Source organism: Mus musculus, chromosome 6 (genome assembly GCF_000001635.26).
Source record: "Mus musculus strain C57BL/6J chromosome 6, GRCm38.p6 C57BL/6J".
In the NCBI taxonomy this organism is placed as follows: Eukaryota; Metazoa; Chordata; class Mammalia; order Rodentia; family Muridae; genus Mus; species Mus musculus.
The window spans coordinates 69,477,038-69,500,252 of NC_000072.6; the positions used below are offsets into that span (position 1 = coordinate 69,477,038).

Genomic DNA, 23,215 nt, shown 5'->3' on the forward strand with positions numbered 1-23,215 from the left:
ATTGTTCTTCTGGGGCAGAGAGCAAGCTACAGGTTTTCCTGATTACTGGTTGAAGGATATGGTGATTTAAGAAAAGGGTTTGTCTTTGTGTTTTTTGAAAAGGTGATTAAGGTATTTACACTTCTAGAGTTATATGAATCAGATTTGATAGAAGAAAACACCCTGAAGAACTAGAGTCCACAGAATCAAACAAAAAGATTATCTTGATAATATAAAATTTTCTTTTGAGATTTATATATTACAAGATATACAGCCTTGGTGAATTTCATCATCAGACATGCTGAACTGACCTACCTGAAATCCTGATGTCTTGGGTTTTCATCTGGATCCAGTCAGGACGCAGACATCAAAGAAAAACATTGGTGTGGCCTTCTTAAGGCTAACGAATTCCCCCATTTTCCCTACCTTTCCCCCTTTCTTCAAAAATATCTCAACACCCATATTCAACTTGAAGAAGTTATGAAGAGTCTTCGTCCCAGTTATCTAGACTTTGGGGCTGGGGGAAGTAATTATAGGTTGTCATTGATACTAAAAATTTTGAAGTACAAGACCCATTCTTTCTATTGCTGTTATTAGAAACAGATCTGAGATGTTTAAGCCTGTGAGTTAAAGGCCAAATAGGAAATCCATGGCTCTAAGTTTATTGTTAGGTTGTTTTCAGTTATTTTAATCAGAAATGGCTGAGAGTAGGTAACAGAACAGTCTAGATTACTTTACATAGATAGTTGGTTTTCAAAAATGTCAGAAGTCCACAGAATATGATGTTTGATGTTATTTATTCACTTGTTGTTGAGACTAATCTGCTCCTGACAGCTTTCCCTGTCTTGGATTCAAAGAAACTGAGCATCTGTGAGTTAATCCAGTTGGGGCAAAACAGTCACTAGGCAAGAATTGCCTCATTTCATCTACAGACATAAAACTGCCCTAAAAGGACACAATTACAGGTTAGGACAGCTTGATTCTGCTAAGACAGAGTAGGCTAGTCCTTAATATTCCTGTTTCTCTGAGTCTGTCTGAAGACCAATGCTCCAACGTGTTGAAGTAAGGGTCTGTCCAAGTGATCAGTGATCTCTATAAATTGGCTAAGTTTTGGAAGCCATGTTAGGCTTCTTATATAGTTTCAGTTATATCAGTCATTCTTGGATTTCCAATTCAGTTGAAAATCTACATAGTCTCCTAGCCAGCCCAGGCTTTTTACTTTGAAAGGAACAGTTTTGAGAGGATTGTTTTCAGATGGCATTCATTCTAAAGCCAAGACATAGCCAGATGTAGAATTGTAAGTCTTTTAAATAAGAATAGATGACAGAAGTTCTGTTTAATTAACAAAGATGATTGACTGGGTGTTATGTCTCTTGTACTTTATAAATTACAAAATAGTAATAGTCATGTTCAGTTATATCTGAGATAAAATAGTCTTTTAATTGGACAGAAGGGGGAAAAGTTGTGGACATCCCTGGGGATAATTATATTTGATGTCAATTCTTTTCTCCTGAGTGGTTGTGAACAAGGAATGAGTCAGCACTCAGGTGATTTCCTGTAAACCTGCTTCCCACCTTAATTTGTAAAATAAAGGAGAGCTGATGATTGGGCTTAGAGAGGGAAGGTGGAGTAGAAAGAAAGAAAAGAAAGAGGTTTGTGAGAGGAGGCAGAGGAGGAGGAAGAAGAAGGAAAGCAGAGCAGAAGCACATGGCCAGGAGAAACCACAAGACATAGACAGCATGTATTCATATTAATTGAGTTGTGTTTTCATTATCTGGGCATATTTGGGAGGAGATTTACCGCAACAGACCATATCATAAACAGAGCATGGAGGAAATTTGTTAATAAGTAGCAATACTTTCATAAGTAAATAAACAAGGAGCAACACTTCTTTTCCTGATATGTAACAGGATTCCAGACATGGCAAACCCCCAAGACATTAGCACAACTGACTCTACAGGAGAAGTGCCATTCAGGTTGTAAACCCTCGGCCAGAATTGGAAATGCTGAAGCAAATCCCTCTCCTCAGAGTTCATGGAAACATAGCTAAGAGGTGATAGGAAGATGTAAGAGGAAGAAAACATGGGAGACAACAGAAAAGCAAGGCCCTCTTAGTCAACATGGGCAAAGCTCATATGAACTCACAGAGAATGAAGGAACATGTTCAGGGCCTTCACAGTTATGTACCATGTCCTCTGCATGTATATTATGGCTTCCACTCTTTTGCATTTATGGGATTGCTAAAGTGTGAAAACAAGTGGATCTCTGACCCTTATCTTTTCTCTTGGGGGCTTTCTTCTGTTGCATTGTCACATCAAATTTAAATGTTGTAGTTTTTTTATTATATTATATTTTATTCCATTATTATATAAATAAATGAATAAAGAGGCTTTTGTTTCCATCAAGTCTTCATGTCAAACCAGATGTCCTGCCACTCTTAATTTGTATATTTTACTGAATATTGTGTATTATACTGTGTTTACAAGGGTTAGAGATATGGCATAGCAGGTAAGAACACTTGTTGTTCTTCTATTGTACCCAGGTTAAATTCCCTTCACTTCACCACATGGTGCCTTGCCACCTATAACTTTACTTCATGGTGCCATCTATAATGTTACTTCAGGGGGATCTATCACCTACTCTCCTCCATAAGTACCAGGCATACACGTGGTACACACACATAGATGTAGGCAAAATACCTATAAACATAAGATAAAAAATGAATTTTTACAAACATATTAATTATAATTTGGGTGACTGTGTTTGTGCACACATAGTGCCAGAGAATCACTGCACTATCTTCCTAGTCTCTTACTTTTTTTAATTTATGATTATTACTTATATCAAAATTCTTCTTGTGACCTCTGAACTCCATTTCAGTCACACACACACACACACACACACACACACAGACACACATCTTTTATTTTCTCTAACTCTTTATACAACTCCTTAATGAAGGGTTTATGCATGAGTTCTAAAAGGTAGCAGGTGAGGTTATTAAACTAATTAGCACATAATGGCAAGTTTATGAAAAAATTGGGGACTACCTTAAATTCTGAGTAAAGCTACAGGGAGCAGGGAATACCAGTACCATAACACTGGACTAAGGAAACAAGTTTTGGAACCTCAATCTGAGATAGTTCATCTTTGATGACATCTGAGGTCTAGTTTCTGAATGAACTCTAGCCGATTCCCTTTCTTATGTATCATATTTCCAGATCACCCCCTTCCCACATAAAGCCAGTCAATAGTTCTATTGTAAATTCTAATTTCTTTTTTAAAAACTAATTAATGTTAGGGACACCTACAATAATATTTGTTTTACTATATGAACCCCAACTGAGGCTGTCACAAAGATGCTTCATGTAGAATGAATCATATAGTTCATGAAGCTTAGAGACTTAGTTACATCTGTGTTGCTGAGTAATTAAAAAGAAAAAAAAGAAACAACAAACAAACTAGCAAGCCAACACAAAACAAAGCAAAGCAAACAAACAAACTACTACACTTATGGTGCAGAGCAGCCTCTTGGGCTCCTTTGGCCAAAACTTTCCAGTGTCCTTCAATGCCTGACTTCATCTGACACATTCTGTGTGCAGTTTGAGGAGCCAGGAAAAGCAACTGTGAAATCCCAGCTCCACATTTATGCAACTATGTGTAGTTTATCTGTCTGTCTGTCTGTCTGTCTGTCTATCTATCTATCTATCTATCTATCTATCTATCTATCTATCTATCTATTTACCTATTCTTTATATCCCCAAACTGTCCCCGGTTCAGGTCTACCCCTCACAGAATTCCTCCTCACAAACCTGATTCTCCTCTGAGTGGGTGGGGCAAACTTGGGTATCATCCTACTCTGCTGCAACCTGTCTCTACCAGATTAGGCATGCCCTCTCCAACTGCAGCCAGACAAGTCAGCCTTGTTGGGGAATGAACACAGAGTCAGGCTAAAGGTTTGGGGAAGAGACTGCACTCCAGATGTTGGGGGACATGCATGGAGACTGAGCTGTATGTTTGTGTAATTTATATCCTGACTTGAATCTCCAGGCTTCTAGTGGTGAGAATGAAATATGATAGATCCACTGCCGCTCAAAGAGAACAGAAAATAAGTACAAAAGCATCACCAACAGAACACAAGAGATTGCAGAAAGAATCTCAGAGGTATATTATACAATGTAACAAAATGATACATCAGTCAAAAGTAATTGCCAAAATGAAGCCATTTCTAACATAAAAGATCCAGGAAATTTGCGACATTATGAAAAGACAAGTCCTAAGAATAATCTGAAGATAGGGGAAAAAAGACTCCCAGCTCAAAGGTCCAGAAAATATCTTCAAAAAATCATAAAGGGCTATTTCCCTAATTTAAGAAAAATAGGCTCTAAACATACAATATGCTTACAGAACACCCTTGACAGAAACCACAAATAATAAAAGTTCTTTGGTGTAACTCTAACCAAGCAAAGGAAAGTCTTGTAGGACAAGACTTCAGGTATCTGCAAAAAGAAACAGAAGAAGATATCCAAGGATAGAAATATCTCCCATTCTCATGGCTCAGTAGGATTAACATAGTGAAAATGGCCATTTTACCAAAAGTAATCTACAGATTCAATGCAATCACCATCCAAATTCCAACATAATATTTATAGGCCTTGACAGAATAATTCTCAACTTCAATTGAAAAAAACATATATACAAACAAACAGGATAGATAAGATAATACTAAACAATAAAAGCACTTTTGGAAGTATCACCATCTCGGACCTCAAGCTATGCTACACAACAACAGTAATAAAAACGGCATGACTTTGGTATAGAAACAGACAGGTTGAACAGGAGAATCTATTGAAGATGCTGAAATAAACCAACATGCCTATGATCACTTGATTTTTCACAAAGAAGGCAAAAGCATACAAAGGAAAAAGGAAAATATCTTGAATAAATGCTTCTGGCCTTACTAGAGGTCCTCAAGCAAATGAATGAAAATAGATCCATATTTATTTCCCCACACAAAACTCAAGTCCGATTGGATCAAAGAACTCAACATGAAACCCAGCAGAAGAAAACATGGCAAATGTGATACAGGAGACAGTTTCCTGAACAGAACATCAATGGTTCTGGCTCAAAAATTGGCAAATGGGATCTAAAGAAACTGAAAAGTTTCTGTGAGGTAAAGGACACTGTCAATAAGACAAAATAGCAACCTACAGATTTGGAAAGGATCTTCAATGATCCTACATATGACAGAGGGTTAATATGCAAAGTATTTTAAAAATGTAAGAAAGTATTCACCAACGAACCAAATTATGCAGTTTAAAATATGGGGTACAGAGCCAAACACAGAATTCTTAACAAAGGACTCTCTAATGAACTAGACGCACTCAAATAAATGTTCAAAGTCTTTAGTTATCAGGTAAATGAAAATCTAAACAACTGTGAAATTCTATATTATATCCATTAGAATAGCTACTTTTAACAACTCAAGCAGCAGCACATACTGACAATGATTTGGAGCAATGGGAACACTCCTTCTTCAAGATCAAGTAGGCTTTATCCCAGGAATGCATGGAATGATTTGATATATGCAAAGCCATCAACATAATACACTAAAAAAAACAAACTCATAGAAAAATAAACAAAGGATCATCTCATCATATGCCAAGAGCATTTGAGAAAATTCAAAACCCCTTTATGGAAAAAGTCTTGGAAGGACCAGGAATTCCTGGCCCATACTGAAATATAGTAAAACCAGTAGCAAACCAGCTGCAAACATCAAAATAAATGGAGAAAATTTTAAAGTAATCCAATTAAAATCAGGGACTAGACAAGGCTACCCACGCTCTCCCTACCTACACAATATAGTACTCAAAGTCCTATCCAGAGCAAATAGACAGAGAAAGAAGTCAAAGGTATACAAATAGGAAAGAAATCAAAGTAGCAGTATTTACTGATGATATGATATAATTAAGTGACCCCAAGAATTCCACCAGAGAAGTTCTTGGTTTTTTTTTAAATTAGGTATTTATTTCATTTACATTTCCAATGCTATCATAAAGTCCCCCACACAGTCCGCCACCCACTCCCCCACCCACCCACTCCTACTTCTTGGTCCTGGCGTTCCCATGTACTGAGGCATATAAAGTTTGCACGACCAATGGGCCTCTCTTTCCACTGATGGCTGACTAGGCCATCTTCTGAAACATATGCACCTAGAGACATGAGCTCTGGGGGGTAATGATTAGTTCATATTGTTGTTCCACCTATAGGGTTGCAGATCCCTTTAGCTCCTTGGTTACTTTCTCTAGCGCTTCCATTGGGGACTCTGTGATCCGTCCAATACCTGAGTGTGAGCATCCACTTCTGTGTTTGCTAGGCCGCAGCCATAGTCTCACAAGAGACAGCTATATCTGGGTCCTTTCAGCAAAATCTTGCTAGTGTATACAATGGTGTCAGTGTTTGGATGGTGATTATGGGATGGATCCCCGGATATGGCAGTCTCTAGATGATCCATTCTTTAATCTCAGCTCCAAAATTTGTCTCTGTAACTCCTTCCATGGGAGTTTCGTTCCCAATTATAAGAAGGGAAAAAGTGTCCACACATTGGTCTTCGTTCTTGAAAACTTGTGTTTAACAAATTGTATCTTATATCTTGGGTATTCTAAGTTTCTGGGCTAATATCCACTTATCAGTGAGTATATATTGTGTGAGTTCCTTTGTGATTCCGTTACCTAACTCAGGATGATGCCCTCCAGGTCCATCCATTTGCCTAGGAATTTCATAAATTCATTCTTTTTAATAGCTGAGTAGTACTCTATTTTCTAAATGTACCACATTTTCTGTATCCATTCCTCTGTTGAGGGGCATCTGGGTTCTTTCCAGCTTCTGGCTATTATAAATATGGCTGCTATGAACATAGTAGAGCATGTGTCTTTCTTACCGGTTGGAACATCTTCTGGATATATGCCCAGGAGACGTATTGCTGGATCCTCCAATAGTACTATGTCCAATTTTCTGATTTCCAGAGTGGTTGTACAAGCTTGCAATCCCACCAACAATGGAGGAGTGTTCTTCTTTCTGCACATCCTCACCAGCATCTGCTCTCACCTAATTTTTGATCTTAGCCATTCTGACTGGTGTGAGGTGGAATCTCAGTGTTGTTTTGATTTGCATTTCCCTGATGATTAAGGATGTTGAACAATTTTTTTCAGGTGCTTCTCTGCCATTCGGTATTCCTCAGGTGAGAATTCGTTGTTTAGCCCTGAGCCCCATTTTTAATGGGGTTATTTGATTTTCTGGAGTCCACCTTCTTGAGTTCTTTATATATATTGGATATCAGACCCCTATCTGATTTAGGAGAGGTAAAGATCCTTTGACAATCTGTTGGTGGTCTTTTTGTCTTATTGACAGTGTCTTTTCCCTTGCAAAAGCTTTGCAATTTTATGAGGTCCCATTTGTTGATTCTTGATCTTACAGCAAAGCCATTGCTGTTCTATTCAGGAATTTTTCTCCTGTACCCATATCCTCGAGGCTTTTCCCTACTTTCTCCTCTTTAAGTTTCAGTGTCTCTGGTTTTATGTGCAGTTCCTTAATCCACTTAGATTTGACCTTAGTACAAGGAGATAGGAATGGATCAATTTGCATTTTTCTATATAATAATCTCCAGTTGTGCCAGCACCATTTGTTGAAAATGCTGTCTTTTTTCCACTGGATGGTTTTTGCTCCCTTGTCAAAGATCAAGTGACCATAGGTGCGTGGATTCATTTCTGGGTCTTCAATTCTATTCCATTTGTCTACTTGTCTGTTGCTATACCCTTCTAAACAACTTCAGCAATGTGGCTGGATATAAATTTAACTCAAACAAATCAGTAGTCTTCCTCTAATAAAAGGATAAATAGGCTGAGAATGAAAATTGGGTAATGACATCCTTCATAGTAGTCACAAATAATATTACATACCTTGCTGTGACTCTAACCAATAAAGATCTGTGGGACAAGAACTTCAAGTCTCTGAAGAAAGAAAATGAAGAAGATCTCAGAAGATGAAAATATCTCCCATGCTCCTGGATTGGCAGGACTAATATAGTAAATGGACATCTTACCGAAAGCAATCTATAGATTCAATAAGATCCCCATCAAAATTACAACTCACTTCTTCATAGAGTTAGAAAGAGCAATTTGAAATGAATTTGGAATAACAAGAAACCCAGGATAGCAAAAACTATTCTCAACAATAAAAGAAATTCTTGAGTAATCACCATCTCTGACCTCAAACTGTACTACATAAGAATAATGATAAAAACTGCATGGTGTTGGTACAAAGACAGGCAGAAAGATCAGTGGAATAGATTTGAAGACACAGAAATGAACCCACATACCTATGGTCACTTGATCTTTGACAAAGGACCTTAAACCATCCAGTGGAAATAAAGATAGAGTTTTCAATGAATGATGTTAGTTCAACTGGCAAATCAGCATGTAGAAGAATGCTAATAGGTTCATTCTTATCACCTAGTACAAAGCTCAAGCCTAAGTGGATCAAGGACCTCCACATAAGACCAGGTATACTGAACCTAAGAGGAGAGAGGGGGGAAAGACCCTCTAAAACATGGACACAGGGGAAAATTTACTGAACAGAACACCAATGGCTTATGCTCTATGATCAATAATTGACAAATGTAACCTCATAAAATTGCAAACATTCTGTAAGGCAAAAGACACTGTCAATAGGACAAAACTGCAACTAACAGATTGGGAAAAGATCTTCATCAATCCCACATCTGATAGAGTGCTAATATCCAATATATACAAAACACTCAAGAAATTATAACCAAGATAATCAAATAATCCTATTAAAAATGGGATACAGAGCTAAGCAAAGAATTCTCAGCTGAGGAAATTCAAAGGGCTTAATAACACCTAAATAAATGTTCAACATCCTTAGTTATCAAGGGACTGCAAATCAAAACAACCCTGAGATTCCACCTCACACCAGTCAGAATGGCTAAGATGAAAAACTCAGGTGACATCAGATGCTGAGAAGGATGTGGAAAAAGAGGAACATTCCTCTATTGTTTGTGCAATTGAAAGCTTGTACAACCACTCTGGAAATCAGTCTGGCAATTCCTCTGAAAATTGGACATAGTATTACTCGAGGATGCACCTATACTACTCTCGGGCATACAGCCAAAAGATGCTCCAATATATAGCAAGAACACATGCTCCACTGTTCATATCAGCCATATTTGTAATAACTGGAAACTGAAAAGAACCCAAATGTTATTCAACATAGGAATGGATAGAGAAAATGTGGTATATTTACACAATGGAGTACTACTTAGGTATTAAAAACAATGACTTCATGAAATTCTTAGGCAAATGGATGGAACTAGAAAATATCATACTGAGTGAGATAACCCTATCACAAAAGAACACACATGGTATGTATTCACTGAAATGTGCATATTAGTCAAAAAACTCAGAATAACCGAAATACAAGTCATAGACTACATGAATGTCAAGAAGAAGGAAGACAAAAGTGTGGGTGCTTCAGTACTTCTTAAAAGGGGAACAAAACACAGGAGCAAATACAGAGACAGTGTGGAGCAAAGACTGAAGGAAAAGCCATCCAGGGAATGGCCCCAATGGAGGAGTTAGAGAAAGGACTAAAGGAGGATCACAATAAGGAAGCAAATATAGAGACAAAGTGTAGAGCAGAGATGGAAGGAAAGGTCATCCAGAAACTGCCCACCTGGGGATCTATCCCATATAGAGACACCAAACCCAGACACTATTATGGATCCCAGGACATGTATGCTGACAGGAGCCTGATACAGCTGTCACCTGAGAAGTTCTGCCTGGCAAATACAGAGGCAGATGCTCACAGCCAACCATTGGACTGAGCCATGCCTTCCAAATGGAGAAGTTAGAGACAGGACTGAAGGCATTGAAGGGTTTGTTAACCCCATAGCAAGAATTCTTTCAACCAACCAGAGTTCCTAGGGTTTAAACCATCAACCAAAGAGTAAACATGGATAAAATTGATAAGTGGATATTAGCCAAAAAGTACAGAATTTGTATAATACAACTCACACCAAACAGAGATCCTATTGCTGATGCCAAGAAGCACTTGCTGGCAGGAGCCTGGTATAGCTATTCCTTCAGAGGCTCTGCCAGAATCTGACCAATACAGATGTGGATAATTGCACCTAACCATCAGGAAGATCAAGAGGACCCCAATGAAGGAGTTAGTGGAAGGATTAAAGGAGCTGAAATAGTTTGCAAACCCATAGGAAAAACAATAATATCAACCAACCAGACTGTCAGAGCTCCCGGAAACTAAACCACAGAAAGAGTACACATGGAGAGACCCATGGCTCCAGTTGCTTATATAGCGGAGAATAGCCTTGCTGGACATCAATTGGAGCACAGGTCTATGATCCTGTTCTCGATGCCACAAAGTAGAGAAATGCTCGGGTGGTGAGGCAGGAGTAGGTGGGTGAGTGAGGAGCCCCCTCATAGAAGCAAGGGGGTGTTGGGGAAGGGGGGGTTGTGGATAGGAAAGAAGGAAGAAGGAAAACATTTGAAATATAAATAAATAAAATAACCAATAAAAAACTTAACAACTTGTCGCGCCCGCTCTCGACCAGCAAGAACGACGCAACCACCAGTCCTTCTAACAGCAGTTTATTCAGTCCTGATTCTTTTTTTTTTTTTTTTTATTTACACTTTTCTTTTTTTTTCCCATTTTTTATTAGGTATTTAGCTCATTTACATTTCCAATGCTATACCAAAAGTCCCCCATACCCACCCACCCCCACTCCCCTACCCACCCACGCCCCCCTTTTTGGCCCTGGCGTTCCCCTGTACTGGGGCATATAAAGTTTGCAAGTCCAATGGGCCTCTCTTTCCAGTGATGGCCAACTAGGCCATCTTTGATACATATGCAGCTAGAGACAAGAGCTCCGGGGTACTGGTTAGTTCATAATGTTGTTCCACCTATAGGGTTGCAGATCCCTTTAGCTCCTTGGGTACTTTCTCTAGCTCCTCCACTGGGAGCCCTGTGATCCATCCATTAGCTGACTGTGAGCATCCACTTCTGTGTTTGCTAGGCCCCGGCATAGTCTCACAAGAGACAGCTACATCTGGGTCCTTTCAATAAAATCTTGCTAGTGTATGCAATGGTGTCAGCGTTTGGATGCTGATTATGGGGTGGATCCCTGGATATGGCAGTCTCTACATGGTCCATCCTTTCATCTCAGCTCCAAACTTTGTCTCTGTAACTCCTTCCATGGGTGTTTTGTTCCCAATTCTAAGGAGGAGCATAGTGTCCACACTTCAGTCTTCATTCTTCTTGAGTTTCATGTGTTTAGCAAATTGTATCTTATATCTTGGGTATCCTAGGTTTGGGGCTAATATCCACTTATCAGTGAGTACATATTGTGTGAGTTCCTTTGTGAATGTGTTACCTCACTCAGGATGATGCCCTCCAGGTCCATCCATTTGGCTAGGAATTTCATAAATTCATTCTTTTTAATAGCTGAGTAGTACTCCATTGTGTAGATGTACCACATTTTCTGTATCCATTCCTCTGTTGAGGGGCATCTAGGTTCTTTCCAGCTTCTGGCTATTATAAATAAGGCTGCTATGAACATAGTGGAGCATGTGTCCTTCTTACCAGTTGGGGCATCTTCTGGATATATGCCCAGGAGAGGTATTGCTGGATCCTCCGGTAGTACTATGTCCAATTTTCTGAGGAACCACCAGACTGATTTCCAGAGTGGTTGTACAAGTCTGCACTCCCACCAACAATGGAGGAGTGTTCCTCTTTCTCCACATCCACGCCAGCATCTGCTGTCACCTGAATTTTTGATCTTAGCCATTCTGACTGGTGTGAGGTGGAATCTCAGGGTTGTTTTGATTTGCATTATCCTGATGGTTAAGGATGTTGAACATTTTTTCAGGTGTTTCTCTGCCATTCGGTATTCCTCAGGTGAGAATTCTTTGTTCAGTTCTGAGCCCCATTTTTTAATTGGGTTATTTGATTTTCTGAAGTCCACCTTCTTGAGTTCTTTATATATGTTGGATATTAGTCCCCTATCTGATTTAGGAGAGGTAAAGATCCTTTCCCAATCTGTTGGTGGTCTTTTTGTCTTATTGACGGTGTCTTTTGCCTTGCAGAAACTTTGGAGTTTCATTAGGTCCCATTTGTCAATTCTCGATCTTACAGCACAAGCCATTGCTGTTCTGTTCAGGATTTTTTCCCCTGTGCCCATATCTTCAAGGCTTTTCCCCACTTTCTCCTCTATAAGTTTCAGTGTCTCTCGTTTTATGTGAAGATCCTTGATCCACTTAGATTTGACCTTAGTACAAGGAGATAAGTATGGATCGATTCCCATTCTTCTACACGATAACAACCAGTTGTGCCAGCACCAATTGTTGAAAATGCTGTCTTTCTTCCACTGGATGGTTTTAGCTCCCTTGTCGAAGATCAAGTGACCATAGGTGTATGGGTTCATTTCTGGGTCTTCAATTCTATTCCATTGGTCTACTTGTCTGTCTCTATACCAGTACCATGCAGTTTTTATCACAATTGCTCTGTAGTAAAACTTTAGGTCTGGCATGGTGATTCCGCCAGAAGTTCTTTTATCCTTGAGAAGACTTTTTGCTATCCTAGGTTTTTTGTTATTCCAGACAAATTTGCAAATTGCTCCTTCCAATTCGTTGAAGAATTGAGTTGGAATTTTGATGGGGATTGCATTGAATCTGTAGATTGCTTTTGGCAAGATAGCCATTTTTACAATGTTGATCCTGCCAATCCATGAGCATGGGAGATCTTTCCATCTTCTGAGATCTTCCTTAATTTCTTTCTTCAGAGATTTGAAGTTTTTATCGTACAGATCTTTCACTTCCTTAGTTAGAGTCACGCCAAGATATTTTATATTATTTGTGACTATTGAGAATGGTGTTGTTTCCCTAATTTCTTTCTCAGCCTGTTTATTCTTTGTATAGAGAAAGGCCATTGACTTGTTTGAGTTTATTTTATATCCAGCTACTTCACCGAAGCTGTTTATCAGGTTTAGGAGTTCTCTGGTAGAATTTTTAGGGTCACTTATATATACTATCATATCATCTGCAAAAAGTGATATTTTGACTTCCTCTTTTCCAATTTGTATCCCCTTGATGTCCTTTTGTTGTCGAATTGCTCTGGCTAATACTTCAAGTACTATGTTGAAAAGGTAGGGAGAAAGTGGGCAGCCTTGTCTAGTCCCTGATTTTAGTGGGATTGCTTCCAGCTTCTCTCCATTTACTTTGATGTTGGCTACTGGTTTGCTGTAGATTGCTTTTATCATGTTTAGATATGGGCCTTGAATTCCTGATCTTTCCACAACTTTTATCATGAATGGGTGTTGGATCTTGTCAAATGCTTTTTCTGCATCTAACGAGATGATCATGTGGTTTTTGTCTTTGAGTTTGTTTATATAATGGATTACATTGATGGATTTTCGTATATTAAACCATCCCTGCATCCCTGGAATAAAACCTACTTGGTCAGGATGGATGATTGCTTTAATGTGTTCTTGGATTCGGTTAGCGAGAATTTTGTTAAGGATTTTTGCATCGATATTCATAAGAGAAATTGGTCTGAAGTTCTCTATCTTTGTTGGGTCTTTCTGTGGTTTAGGTATCAGAGTAATAGTGGCTTCATAAAATGAGTTGGGTAGAGTACCTTCTACTTCTATTTTGTGAAATAGTTTGTGCAGAACTGGAATTAGATCTTCTTTGAAGGTCTGATAGAACTCTGCACTAAACCCATCTGGTCCTGGGCTTTTTTTGGTTGGGAGACTATTAATAACTGCTTCTATTTCTTTAGGTGATATGGGACTGTTTAGATGGTCAACTTGATCCTGATTCAACTTTGGTACCTGGTATCTGTCCAGAAATTTGTCCATTTCGTCCAGGTTTTCCAGTTTTGTTGAGTATAGCCTTTTGTAGAAGGATCTGATGGTGTTTTGGATTTCTTCAGGATCTGTTGTTATGTCTCCCTTTTCATTTCTGATTTTGTTAATTAGGATTTTGTCCCTGTGCCCTTTAGTGAGTCTAGCTAAGGGTTTATCTATCTTGTTGATTTTCTCAAAGAACCAGCTCCTCGTTTGGTTAATTCTTTGAATAGTTCTTCTTGTTTCCACTTGGTTGATTTCACCCCTGAGTTTGATTATTTCCTGCCTTCTACTCCTCTTGGGTGAGTTTGCTTCCTTTTTTTCTAGGGCTTTTAGATGTGTTGTCAAGCTGGTAGTATGTGCTGTCTCCCGTTTCTTCTTGGAGGCACTCAGAGCTATGAGTTTCCCTCTTAGAAATGCTTTCATTGTGTCCCATAGGTTTGGGCACGTTGTGGCTTCATTTTCATTAAACTCTAAAAAGTCTTTAATTTCTTTCTTTATTCCTTCCTTGACCAAGGTATCATTGAGAAGAGTGTTGTTCAGTTTCCACGTGAATGTTGGCTTTCCATTATTTATGTTGTTATTGAAGATCAGTCTTAGGCCATGGTGGTCTGATAGGATACATGGGACAATTTCAATATTTTTGTATCTGTTGAGGCCTGTTTTGTGACCAATTATATGGTCAATTTTGGAAAAGGTCCCGTGGGGTGCTGAGAAGAAGGTATATCCTTTTGTTTTAGGATAAAATGTTCTGTAGATATCTGTCAGGTCCATTTGTTTCATAACTTCTGTTAGTTTCACTGTGTCCCTGTTTAGTTTCTGTTTCCACGATCTGTCCTTTGAAGAAAGTGGTGTGTTGAAGTCTCCCACTATTATTGTGTGAGGTGCAATGTATGCTTTGAGCTTTCCTAAAGTGTCTCTAATGAATGTGGCTGCCCTTGCATTTGGAGCGTAGATATTCAGAATTGAGAGTTCCTCTTGGAGGATTTTACCTTTGATGAGTATGAAGTGTCCCTCCTTGTCTTTTTTGATAACTTTGGGTTGTAAGTCGATTTTATCCGATACTAAAATGGCTACTCCAGCTTGTTTCTTCAGTCCATTTGCTTGGAAAATTGTTTTCCAGCCTTTCACTCTGAGGTAGTGTCTGTCTTTTTCCCTGAGATGGGTTTCCTGTAAGCAGCAGAATGTTGGGTGCTGTTTGTGTAGCCAGTCTGTTAGTCTATGTCTTTTTATTGGGGAATTGAGTCCATTGATATTAAGAGATATTAAGGAAAAGTAATTGTTGCTTCCTTTTATTTTTGTTGTTAGAGTTGGCATTCTGTTCTTGTGGCTGTCTTCTTTTTGGTTTGTTGAATGATTACTTTCTTGGTTGTTCTAGGGCATGATTTCCGTCCTTGTATTGCTTCTTTTCTGTTATTATCCTTTGAAGGGCTGGATTCGTGGAAAGATATTGTGTGAATTTGTTTTTGTCGTGGAATACTTTGGTTTCTCCATTTATGGTAATTGAGAGTTTGGCCGGGTATAGTAGCCTGGGCTGGCATTTGTGTTCTCTTAGTTTCTGTATAACATCTGTCCAGGCTCTTCTGGCTTTCATAGTCTCTGGTGAAAAGTCTGGTGTAATTCTGATAGGCCTTCCTTTATATGTTACTTGACCTTTCTCCCTTACTGCTTTTAATATTCTATCTTTATTTAGTGCATTTGTTGTTCTGATTATTATGTGTCGGGAGGAATTTCTTTTCTGGTCCAGTCTATTTGGAGTTCTGTAGGCTTCTTGTATGATCATGGGCATCTCTTTTTTTATGTTTGGGAAGTTTTCTTCTATTATTTTGTTGAAGATATTAGCTGGCCCTTTAAGTTGAAAATCTTCGTTCTCATCAATTCCTATTATCCGTAGGTTTGGTCTTCTCATTGTGTCCTGGATTACCTGGATGTTTTGAGTTAGGATCCTTTTGCATTTTGTATTTTCTTTGACTGTTGTGTCGATGTTCTCTATGGAATCTTCTGCACCTGAGATACTCTCTTCCATTTCTTGTATTCTGTTGTTGATGCTCGCATCTATGGTTCCAGAGCTCTTTCCTAGGGTTTCTATCTCCAGCGTTGCCTCGCTTTGGGTTTTCTTTATTGTGTCTACTTCCCCTTTTAGTTCTAGTATGGTTTTGTTCATTTCCATCACCTGTTTGGATGTGTTTTCCTGTTTTTCTTTAATGATTTCTACCTGTTTGGCTGTGTTTTCCTGCTTTTCTTTAAGGGCCTGTAACTCTTTAGCAGTGCTCTCCTGTAATTCTTTAAATGACTTGTGAAAGTCGTTCTTGATGTCCTCTATCATCATCATGAGAAATGTTTTTAAATCTGGGTCTAGGTTTTCGGTTGTGTTGGGGTGTCCAGGACTAGGTGGGGTGGGAGTGCTGCGTTCTGATGATGGTGAGTGGTCTTGATTTTTGTTAGTAGGGTTCTTACGTTTGCCTTTCGCCATCTGGTAATCTCTGAAGCTAGCTGTTTTAATTGTCACTGTTAAGAGCTTGTTCTTCAGGTGACTCTGTTAGCCTCTATAAGCAGACCTGGAGGGTAGCACTCTCCTTAGTTTCAGTGGGCAGAGTATTCTCTGCAGGCAAGCTCTCTTCTTGCAGGGCAGGTACCCAGATATCTGGTGTTCGAAAGAGACTCCTGGCAGAAGTTGTGTTCCACTCACTAGAGGTCTTAGGATCTCGTGTGGAATCCTGTGTGGGCCCTTGCAGGTGTCAGGCGACTCTGCTGGCAAGTTAGCCTGGGGCTCGAGTCAGGCGGAAGGGACTTGTTTCCCAGATCAGACCCGGGTAGCCTGCTTCCCTATGTACTGCAGTCTCAGGTTCCGCGCGATTGGATTGGGGCAGGTGCTGTGTTCCACTCACCAGAGGTCTTAGTATCCCGTGGGGGGGTCCCGTGTGGGCCCTTGCGGGTGTTGGGCAAGACTCTGCTGGCAAGGTAGCCCGGGGCTCGAGTCGAGCGGAAGGGACTTGTGTCCCAGATCAGGACCGGGTAGCCTGCTTCCCTATGTACTGCAGTCTCAGGTTCCGCGTGATTGGATTGGGGCAGGCGCTGTGTTCCACTCACCAGAGGTCTTAGGATCCCGTGGGAGGTCCCGTGTGGGCCCTTGCTTGTGTTGGGCAAGACTCTGCTGGCAAGGTAGCCCGGGGCTCGAGTCAGGCGGAAGGGCTCAGTCCTGATTCTTCTTGTTTATAACCCCCCCGAACCCTGGGCCTCTCACTCCTTTTATACTCTCTCTCATCCACGCACCGCAGGCCACGCCCCCTCGCCAGTCACGAGGCTTCAGCTAATCAGGGCAGCAGGGGCAAATCTCCACCAAATTGGATTCACCTGTATCCTGGTACACCTGCGCAGCACTCAAGATGTTTGTGTCTTATATGAGGAAGTCAGGTACAAGTCATATGACTTAGCTGCAGTCCCTGGCACCTTTGGGACTGCCGCCACACCCGCTCCCCACAACAACTCAAAGACCATATGAAGTTTAACACGATCCAGTTGCAGATTTTTCAATCTAACTTAGAAAGGTGAACAAATTAATTATGGGAGGCAGATTAAAGGATGAACCTGGGTTGGAGGGGAGAAGTGGAGGATTATCAAGAATGGATGGACACAGTAAAGAGCCCAGAGGGCCATGAGAAGGACTGAAAACTTCCAGCTGCCAGGTTTGGGGGTTAGGGGAACTTCCAGAAAATTCCAGCAATCTATATGAGATGCTTCCGGGACTCAACATGGATAACCTTATCCAAAATCCTTAACAATGAGGAGAAAAAACCTGAAGAGACCACCTCCAGTAGCTATAATTAGTCCCCAGTGGATGGATTGGGCCACCCACCCATCTTCAAAATTTTTGACCCAGAATAGTTCCTGGCTAAAGGAAATACTGGAACAAAATGGATCACAGCTTGAAGGAAAGGCCATCCAGTGACTGGCCCAGCTTGGTATCCATCTCATGCTCAGGCACCAAACCCTGACAGCATTACTGATCCCATGTTGTGCTTGCAGACAGGAACCTAGCATGCCTGTCCTCTGTGGGGCTCTACCAGCAGCTAACTGAGACAGATTTAGACACTTAGAGCCAAGTATTGTACTGAGGTCAGTGTCGTCTGTGAAAGAGTTAGTGGAAGGATTGAAGAAGCTGAAGGCAATGGCAACCCCATAGAAAGAATGCCAGTATCAAATAATTTGAACCTCTGAGAAGTCCCAGAGTCTGTCACCAACCAAATACCATACATAAGTTGGTCCATGGCCCCTGGCACATATGTAGCAGAGGACTGCTTTGTCTGGTCTCATGGAAGAGGATGCACCTAATTCTATAGAGACTTGATGCCCTAGGTAAGGGGGATGCTGATGGGGGACAGTGAGATGGGGTGGCAGAGAGTATCCTCTCAGAGACAGAGGGAAGGAAGGAAACTTGGGAGAGAAGACTGGGAACTTTGGAATGTAAACAAATAAAATAATTTAATAAAAATTTAAGCAAACTCCTAATAATTATATATATATAATGTAAAATATAAAATATATATACATTGCTGCCATGGTCATACTGTCTCTTCACAGCAATGAAAGGATAACTAAGTTGACAACTGCCCACTCCCGCCAGAAAAAAACAAACCCCTACGCCATATTTTCCTTCACTTTCGTCCTGATATTTCCTCATTGATCTGTCTACTCAAATTATTTTGAACCCTTAAGGCACTGGGGAAACTTGCATCTGACTTGGATATCTGGATTTCAGGAATGTTTAGACAAAATACTGATTCTATTCAGAGATGAAAGGGAAAAGTTAGCCCCCTCCTCTGAAATGCAAAGACTTCAGTATTGCTTTTCTAACCTCTCTGATTTATCACATTTTCTACTCCATGCTTGTTTAAAAAGAACCCCGAGTGAAGTGGTACAAGATGACAGCTAAGGATGGGGAGATTCTAATTTTCCTGTTTGATGTAAAACATACTAACAAATTTTTGATAACTGGTTATTTTCTTCATGAAGGGGAATCATAAGGATGCCCAAGATACCTTAAGGAACTAAGACGGCCTAGTCAGAAGTCAATGGGAGTAAAGGCCCTTTGTCCTATGAAGGCTCTATGCCCCTGTGTAGAGGAATTCCAGGGTCAAGAAGCAGGAGTGGGTGAGTTAGTGTACAGGGGGAGGGGGTAGGGTATAGAGAGAAAGTGGTTTTCAGAGGGGAAACCAGGAAAGGGCATACCATTTTAAATGTAAATAAAGGATGGGCCATCCAGAGACTACCCCACCTGGGGATCCATCCCATAATCAGCCACTAAACCCGGACACTATTGCATATGCCAGTAAGATTTTGCTGAAAGGAAACTGATGTAGCTGTCTCTTGTGAGACTATGCCAATGCGTGGCAAATACATAAGTGGATGCTCACAGTCATCTATTGGATGGAACACAGGGCCCCCAATGGAGGAGCTAGAGAAAGTACCCAAGGAGCTGAAGGGATCTGCAGCCCTATAGGTGGAACAACAATATGAACTAACAAGTACCCCTGAGCTCGTGTCTTTAGCTGCAGATGTAGTAGAAGATGGCCTAGTCGGCCATCATTGGAAAGAGAGGCCCCTAGGTCTTGCAAACTTTATATGCCCCAGTACAGTGGAACTCCAGGGCCAAGAAGTGGGAGTGGGTGGGTAGGGAAGCAGGGAAGGGGTAGGGTATAGGGAACTTTCAGGATAGCATTTGAAATGTAAATAAAGTATCTAATAAAAAAAGAAATGTAAATAAAGAAAATATCCAATAAAATAATAATAATGAATAATAATAATAAAAAAAGAATAATAGAAACATCTTTATAATAGTAGAAGATTGTTCTTTCTGAGGGAAGAATTATACTAGCACAAACAGCAAAAGATAAGACCCAGCATTATCTTTTTTTCATTAGATATTTTATATATTTACATTTCAAATGTTATCTCCTTCCTCAGGTTCCCTCCCCTCCACCAGAAACCCACTATCCCATGCCTCCTCAGCCTGCTTCTATTAGAGTTTGTCCCCCACCCAACAACACACTCCCTCCTCCCTCCCCTCATTTTCTCATATACTGGGGCATCCAGCCTTCACAGGACCAAGGGCATCTTCTCCCATTAATGCCCATGAAGGCCATCTTCTGTTATATATAAGTCTGAATCCATGTGTCCCTCCAGGGGTACTCCTTGGTAGTTGATTTAGACCCTGGGAGCTCTGGTTGGTTGATAGTGTTTTTCTTCCTATGGGGTTGCAAACCCCTTCAGCTCCTTAAGTTCTTTCTCTAACTCCCCCTTTGGGAACTGTGTGCTCAGTCCAATGGTTGGCTGTGAGCATCTGCCTCTGTATTTGTCAGCTCTGGAAGAGCTTCTCAGGAGACAGCTATCTCAGACTCCAGTCAACATGTACTTCTTCACATCCACAATAGTGAGTGGGTTGGATGGATCCACAGGTGGAGCAGTCTCTGGATGGCCTTTTCTTCAATCTCTGCTACACATGTTGTCTTGGTTACTTGCTCCCGTGGGAATGTTGTTACACTTTCTATGAAGAACTTATCTTAGCAATTTATATTCTTAAAGTATTCCAGATCATCATTTTACAGCCTTTTGTATTTTCTCCCTAATTAATTTGTACTGGATATAAGCTTTCTACTGGGGTTTTATTTTGTATTAAAAATTGGTTTCTTCTTTAAATAGGAAGTTTTTCCTAGAATGTGGATAGGATATTGGAACAATACTGTAAGAATATTTTACCTTGAGTCCTGTAATTCCAATAAGAGGAAGCACAAAATAAACTATGTATTTCTCACTATATCCCTATGCCCTATAGCTCTGCATAAAAATTCTCTTACTGTTTCTCTATTATAATAGTTAGAACTATCTATACTATTAAGAAGAGAGATTTACTTAACTGGCAGAATTAGAGGGTGGGCACACAAATTTATGTTGTCTCATCTATCAGTCTCTGTTGGTAAGTATTAGAAAATGTAACAATATGGTGGATGAAACCATGCAAGTCTCTTCTCAGAAAAAGAAATCACATCACATCCTTAGCTACATAGTTTAGACATGACATTATCTTACTTCATGAAATGAAGGAGGATGTCTACTAGCCCTCATTAAATGGTTTCATTAAAGCAATTAGTTTTTAATTAATCTAATGACATACAATTATAATTGGAAGAGCTTGTGCAAATTGCTCACCCTAGATTCTAAATTGTTAATATTCAAAGGCTTGGTCATGAAGCATAGAGATATTTATGCAAAGGATGGTTGATTAGCTGCTGCTTCTCTAGAAGTCAATTCTTACCTGAAACTGATAATGTAGGCTCTCTAATCTATTTTACCCACATTTCCCTAGAAGATCAATGTGGGATGTTGATGCACTTAGGTGTATAGATAATTTCTGTGGGTGCTTTTCAAGTCTGTTTCCATATCCATGTCTTCCTACAGGTTTCAATGAACATTGAATTCTCCTTTTCTGATTTTATATCTCCTCGGAGGGTTGATCATTAATCGTGTCTAACATCATAACATCATTTTAAATAACATCATAAAAAGGGAGAAAGGGAAAAAGTTCCTGACAAATGTTCTTCCAGAAGATATGACAACAAGTGAGGAAAGGGAGAACTGACTTGCCGTTTCAATGTTTCCTCACGACTCAAAATTTCTCGTGACTTTTCTAAATCACTAGGATTCTTGGTTGTATTATAATGTTGTGGAGAGATACCATAACCACAAAAATTCTCAGAAAGGAAAGCCTTTATTTGGAACTTGCTTACTGTTTAGTTCATTATCTTCATATTATGGAGTATGGCTGCACCAAGACAGACATGAGAGATAAGAGTGTGGAATCAGGATCAGCAAGTGACCAGAAAATAGAAACACTGTGCCTGGATTAGGCTTTTAAAACCTCAGAGTCTAATGCAGTGACACACTTTCCAACAAGGCCATGCCTCCAAATCCTATCAAATAGGGTTTCTTACCAAGCATTTAAATATATTAAGTGAAGTGGGCCATTCTTATTTAAACTACCACACTAAGCATAGCACTAACCAGAAAAAAGTGCCAAGCACTAAATTTCATGTGGTGTTTAGTTACACATAAATGTAGAAGTGTTTCCTTTTTTATTTAGAAGTGCACAGATTGTGCTTGAATCAGTGTTCTTCTGTGCAGTCTGGGCGGCTCACAAGCCCATGATCCTCTTTATACAGTCTTTTCTTTGCTAAGACTAAAGGTCAAACAACTGATTCTGAAAAAGTTTTCTTGACAAATTATAATATATTAATGATGTGCTAAATAAACATTAGTATCTTGACTTCCTGTGATGGTGACATTTCTCCTAGAGGTGGAGACAGAGAGGCTGGTAACTGTGTCTGATGGATTTCATTCCAAGCACCTTAAATTGGAAAATTGAAAATAAAGTATTACATAATTATTTGTGTTATTATTAAGTGTAACTTAAATTTAAACGTAATGGTACATATAAATATTTTAAATAAATTGTGTTTCTCCGTTTAGAATGATAAAATTTCCTTATGAATTTAATTATTCACAGTAAGGTACACACACATACAAATGGATTCATAGATAGATAAATAGATAGAAAGATAGATGGATGGATGGATAGATAGATAGATAGATAGATAGATATAAAGAAAAATTAAGGTTAATTTATTAGTTCTCTGTTGCCTTTTTTGTTTCTTTATTAGTGGAGTGTTTCAATTACTGGTCATGAGAATAGAAAGAAAATATACAGGAGTGTCAGTAGATTTTTTTTTTTTTGAGAGAAAATCATTTCAAGCACATATTAACAGGACAATTTAGTGGAAAGAAGATCAGCTAATAAAAGTCAGAAAACAGATTAGGATGGGTACGGTTTTTTGTAAGAAAACATCAGTGTATTGTGAGTAAATGGCTATGCTGAAGAAAAACCACCTACCAAGAAGATCCTAAAGTCAGTTGAAGTAGCAGAAGAAAGATGTGAAGGTTGGTGTGGACCACCAGTAAAATAGCTGATGAGAAGTGCCTGTCACACTTGTCTTCAAAAATCAGGAAAAATATTGAGAATAAATAAACACTGGCAAAAAAAGATTACTTGAGAACAGCACTGAATTATTTGAGAACAGCAGTGGATTATTAAAGAGACATTCATCCAAAGATGCAAATGACTTTGTGAAGCAGAACACGCTGTGTGGACTTCTGCAATCAAACCACTGGCCACAGTTTATCTCTAGGAGGAAGTAGCAGGGCCCTAAGGAGTTACGGTGTTTTTGTTTCAGTATGTAGCACTGT

General features: G+C 39.5%; 1 gene; it reads left to right on the forward strand.

Moving 5' to 3' along the window:
• Igk (immunoglobulin kappa chain complex) overlaps nt 1-23,215 on the forward strand; it is a 3,171,119-nt gene that overhangs the window by 1,921,402 nt on the left and 1,226,502 nt on the right.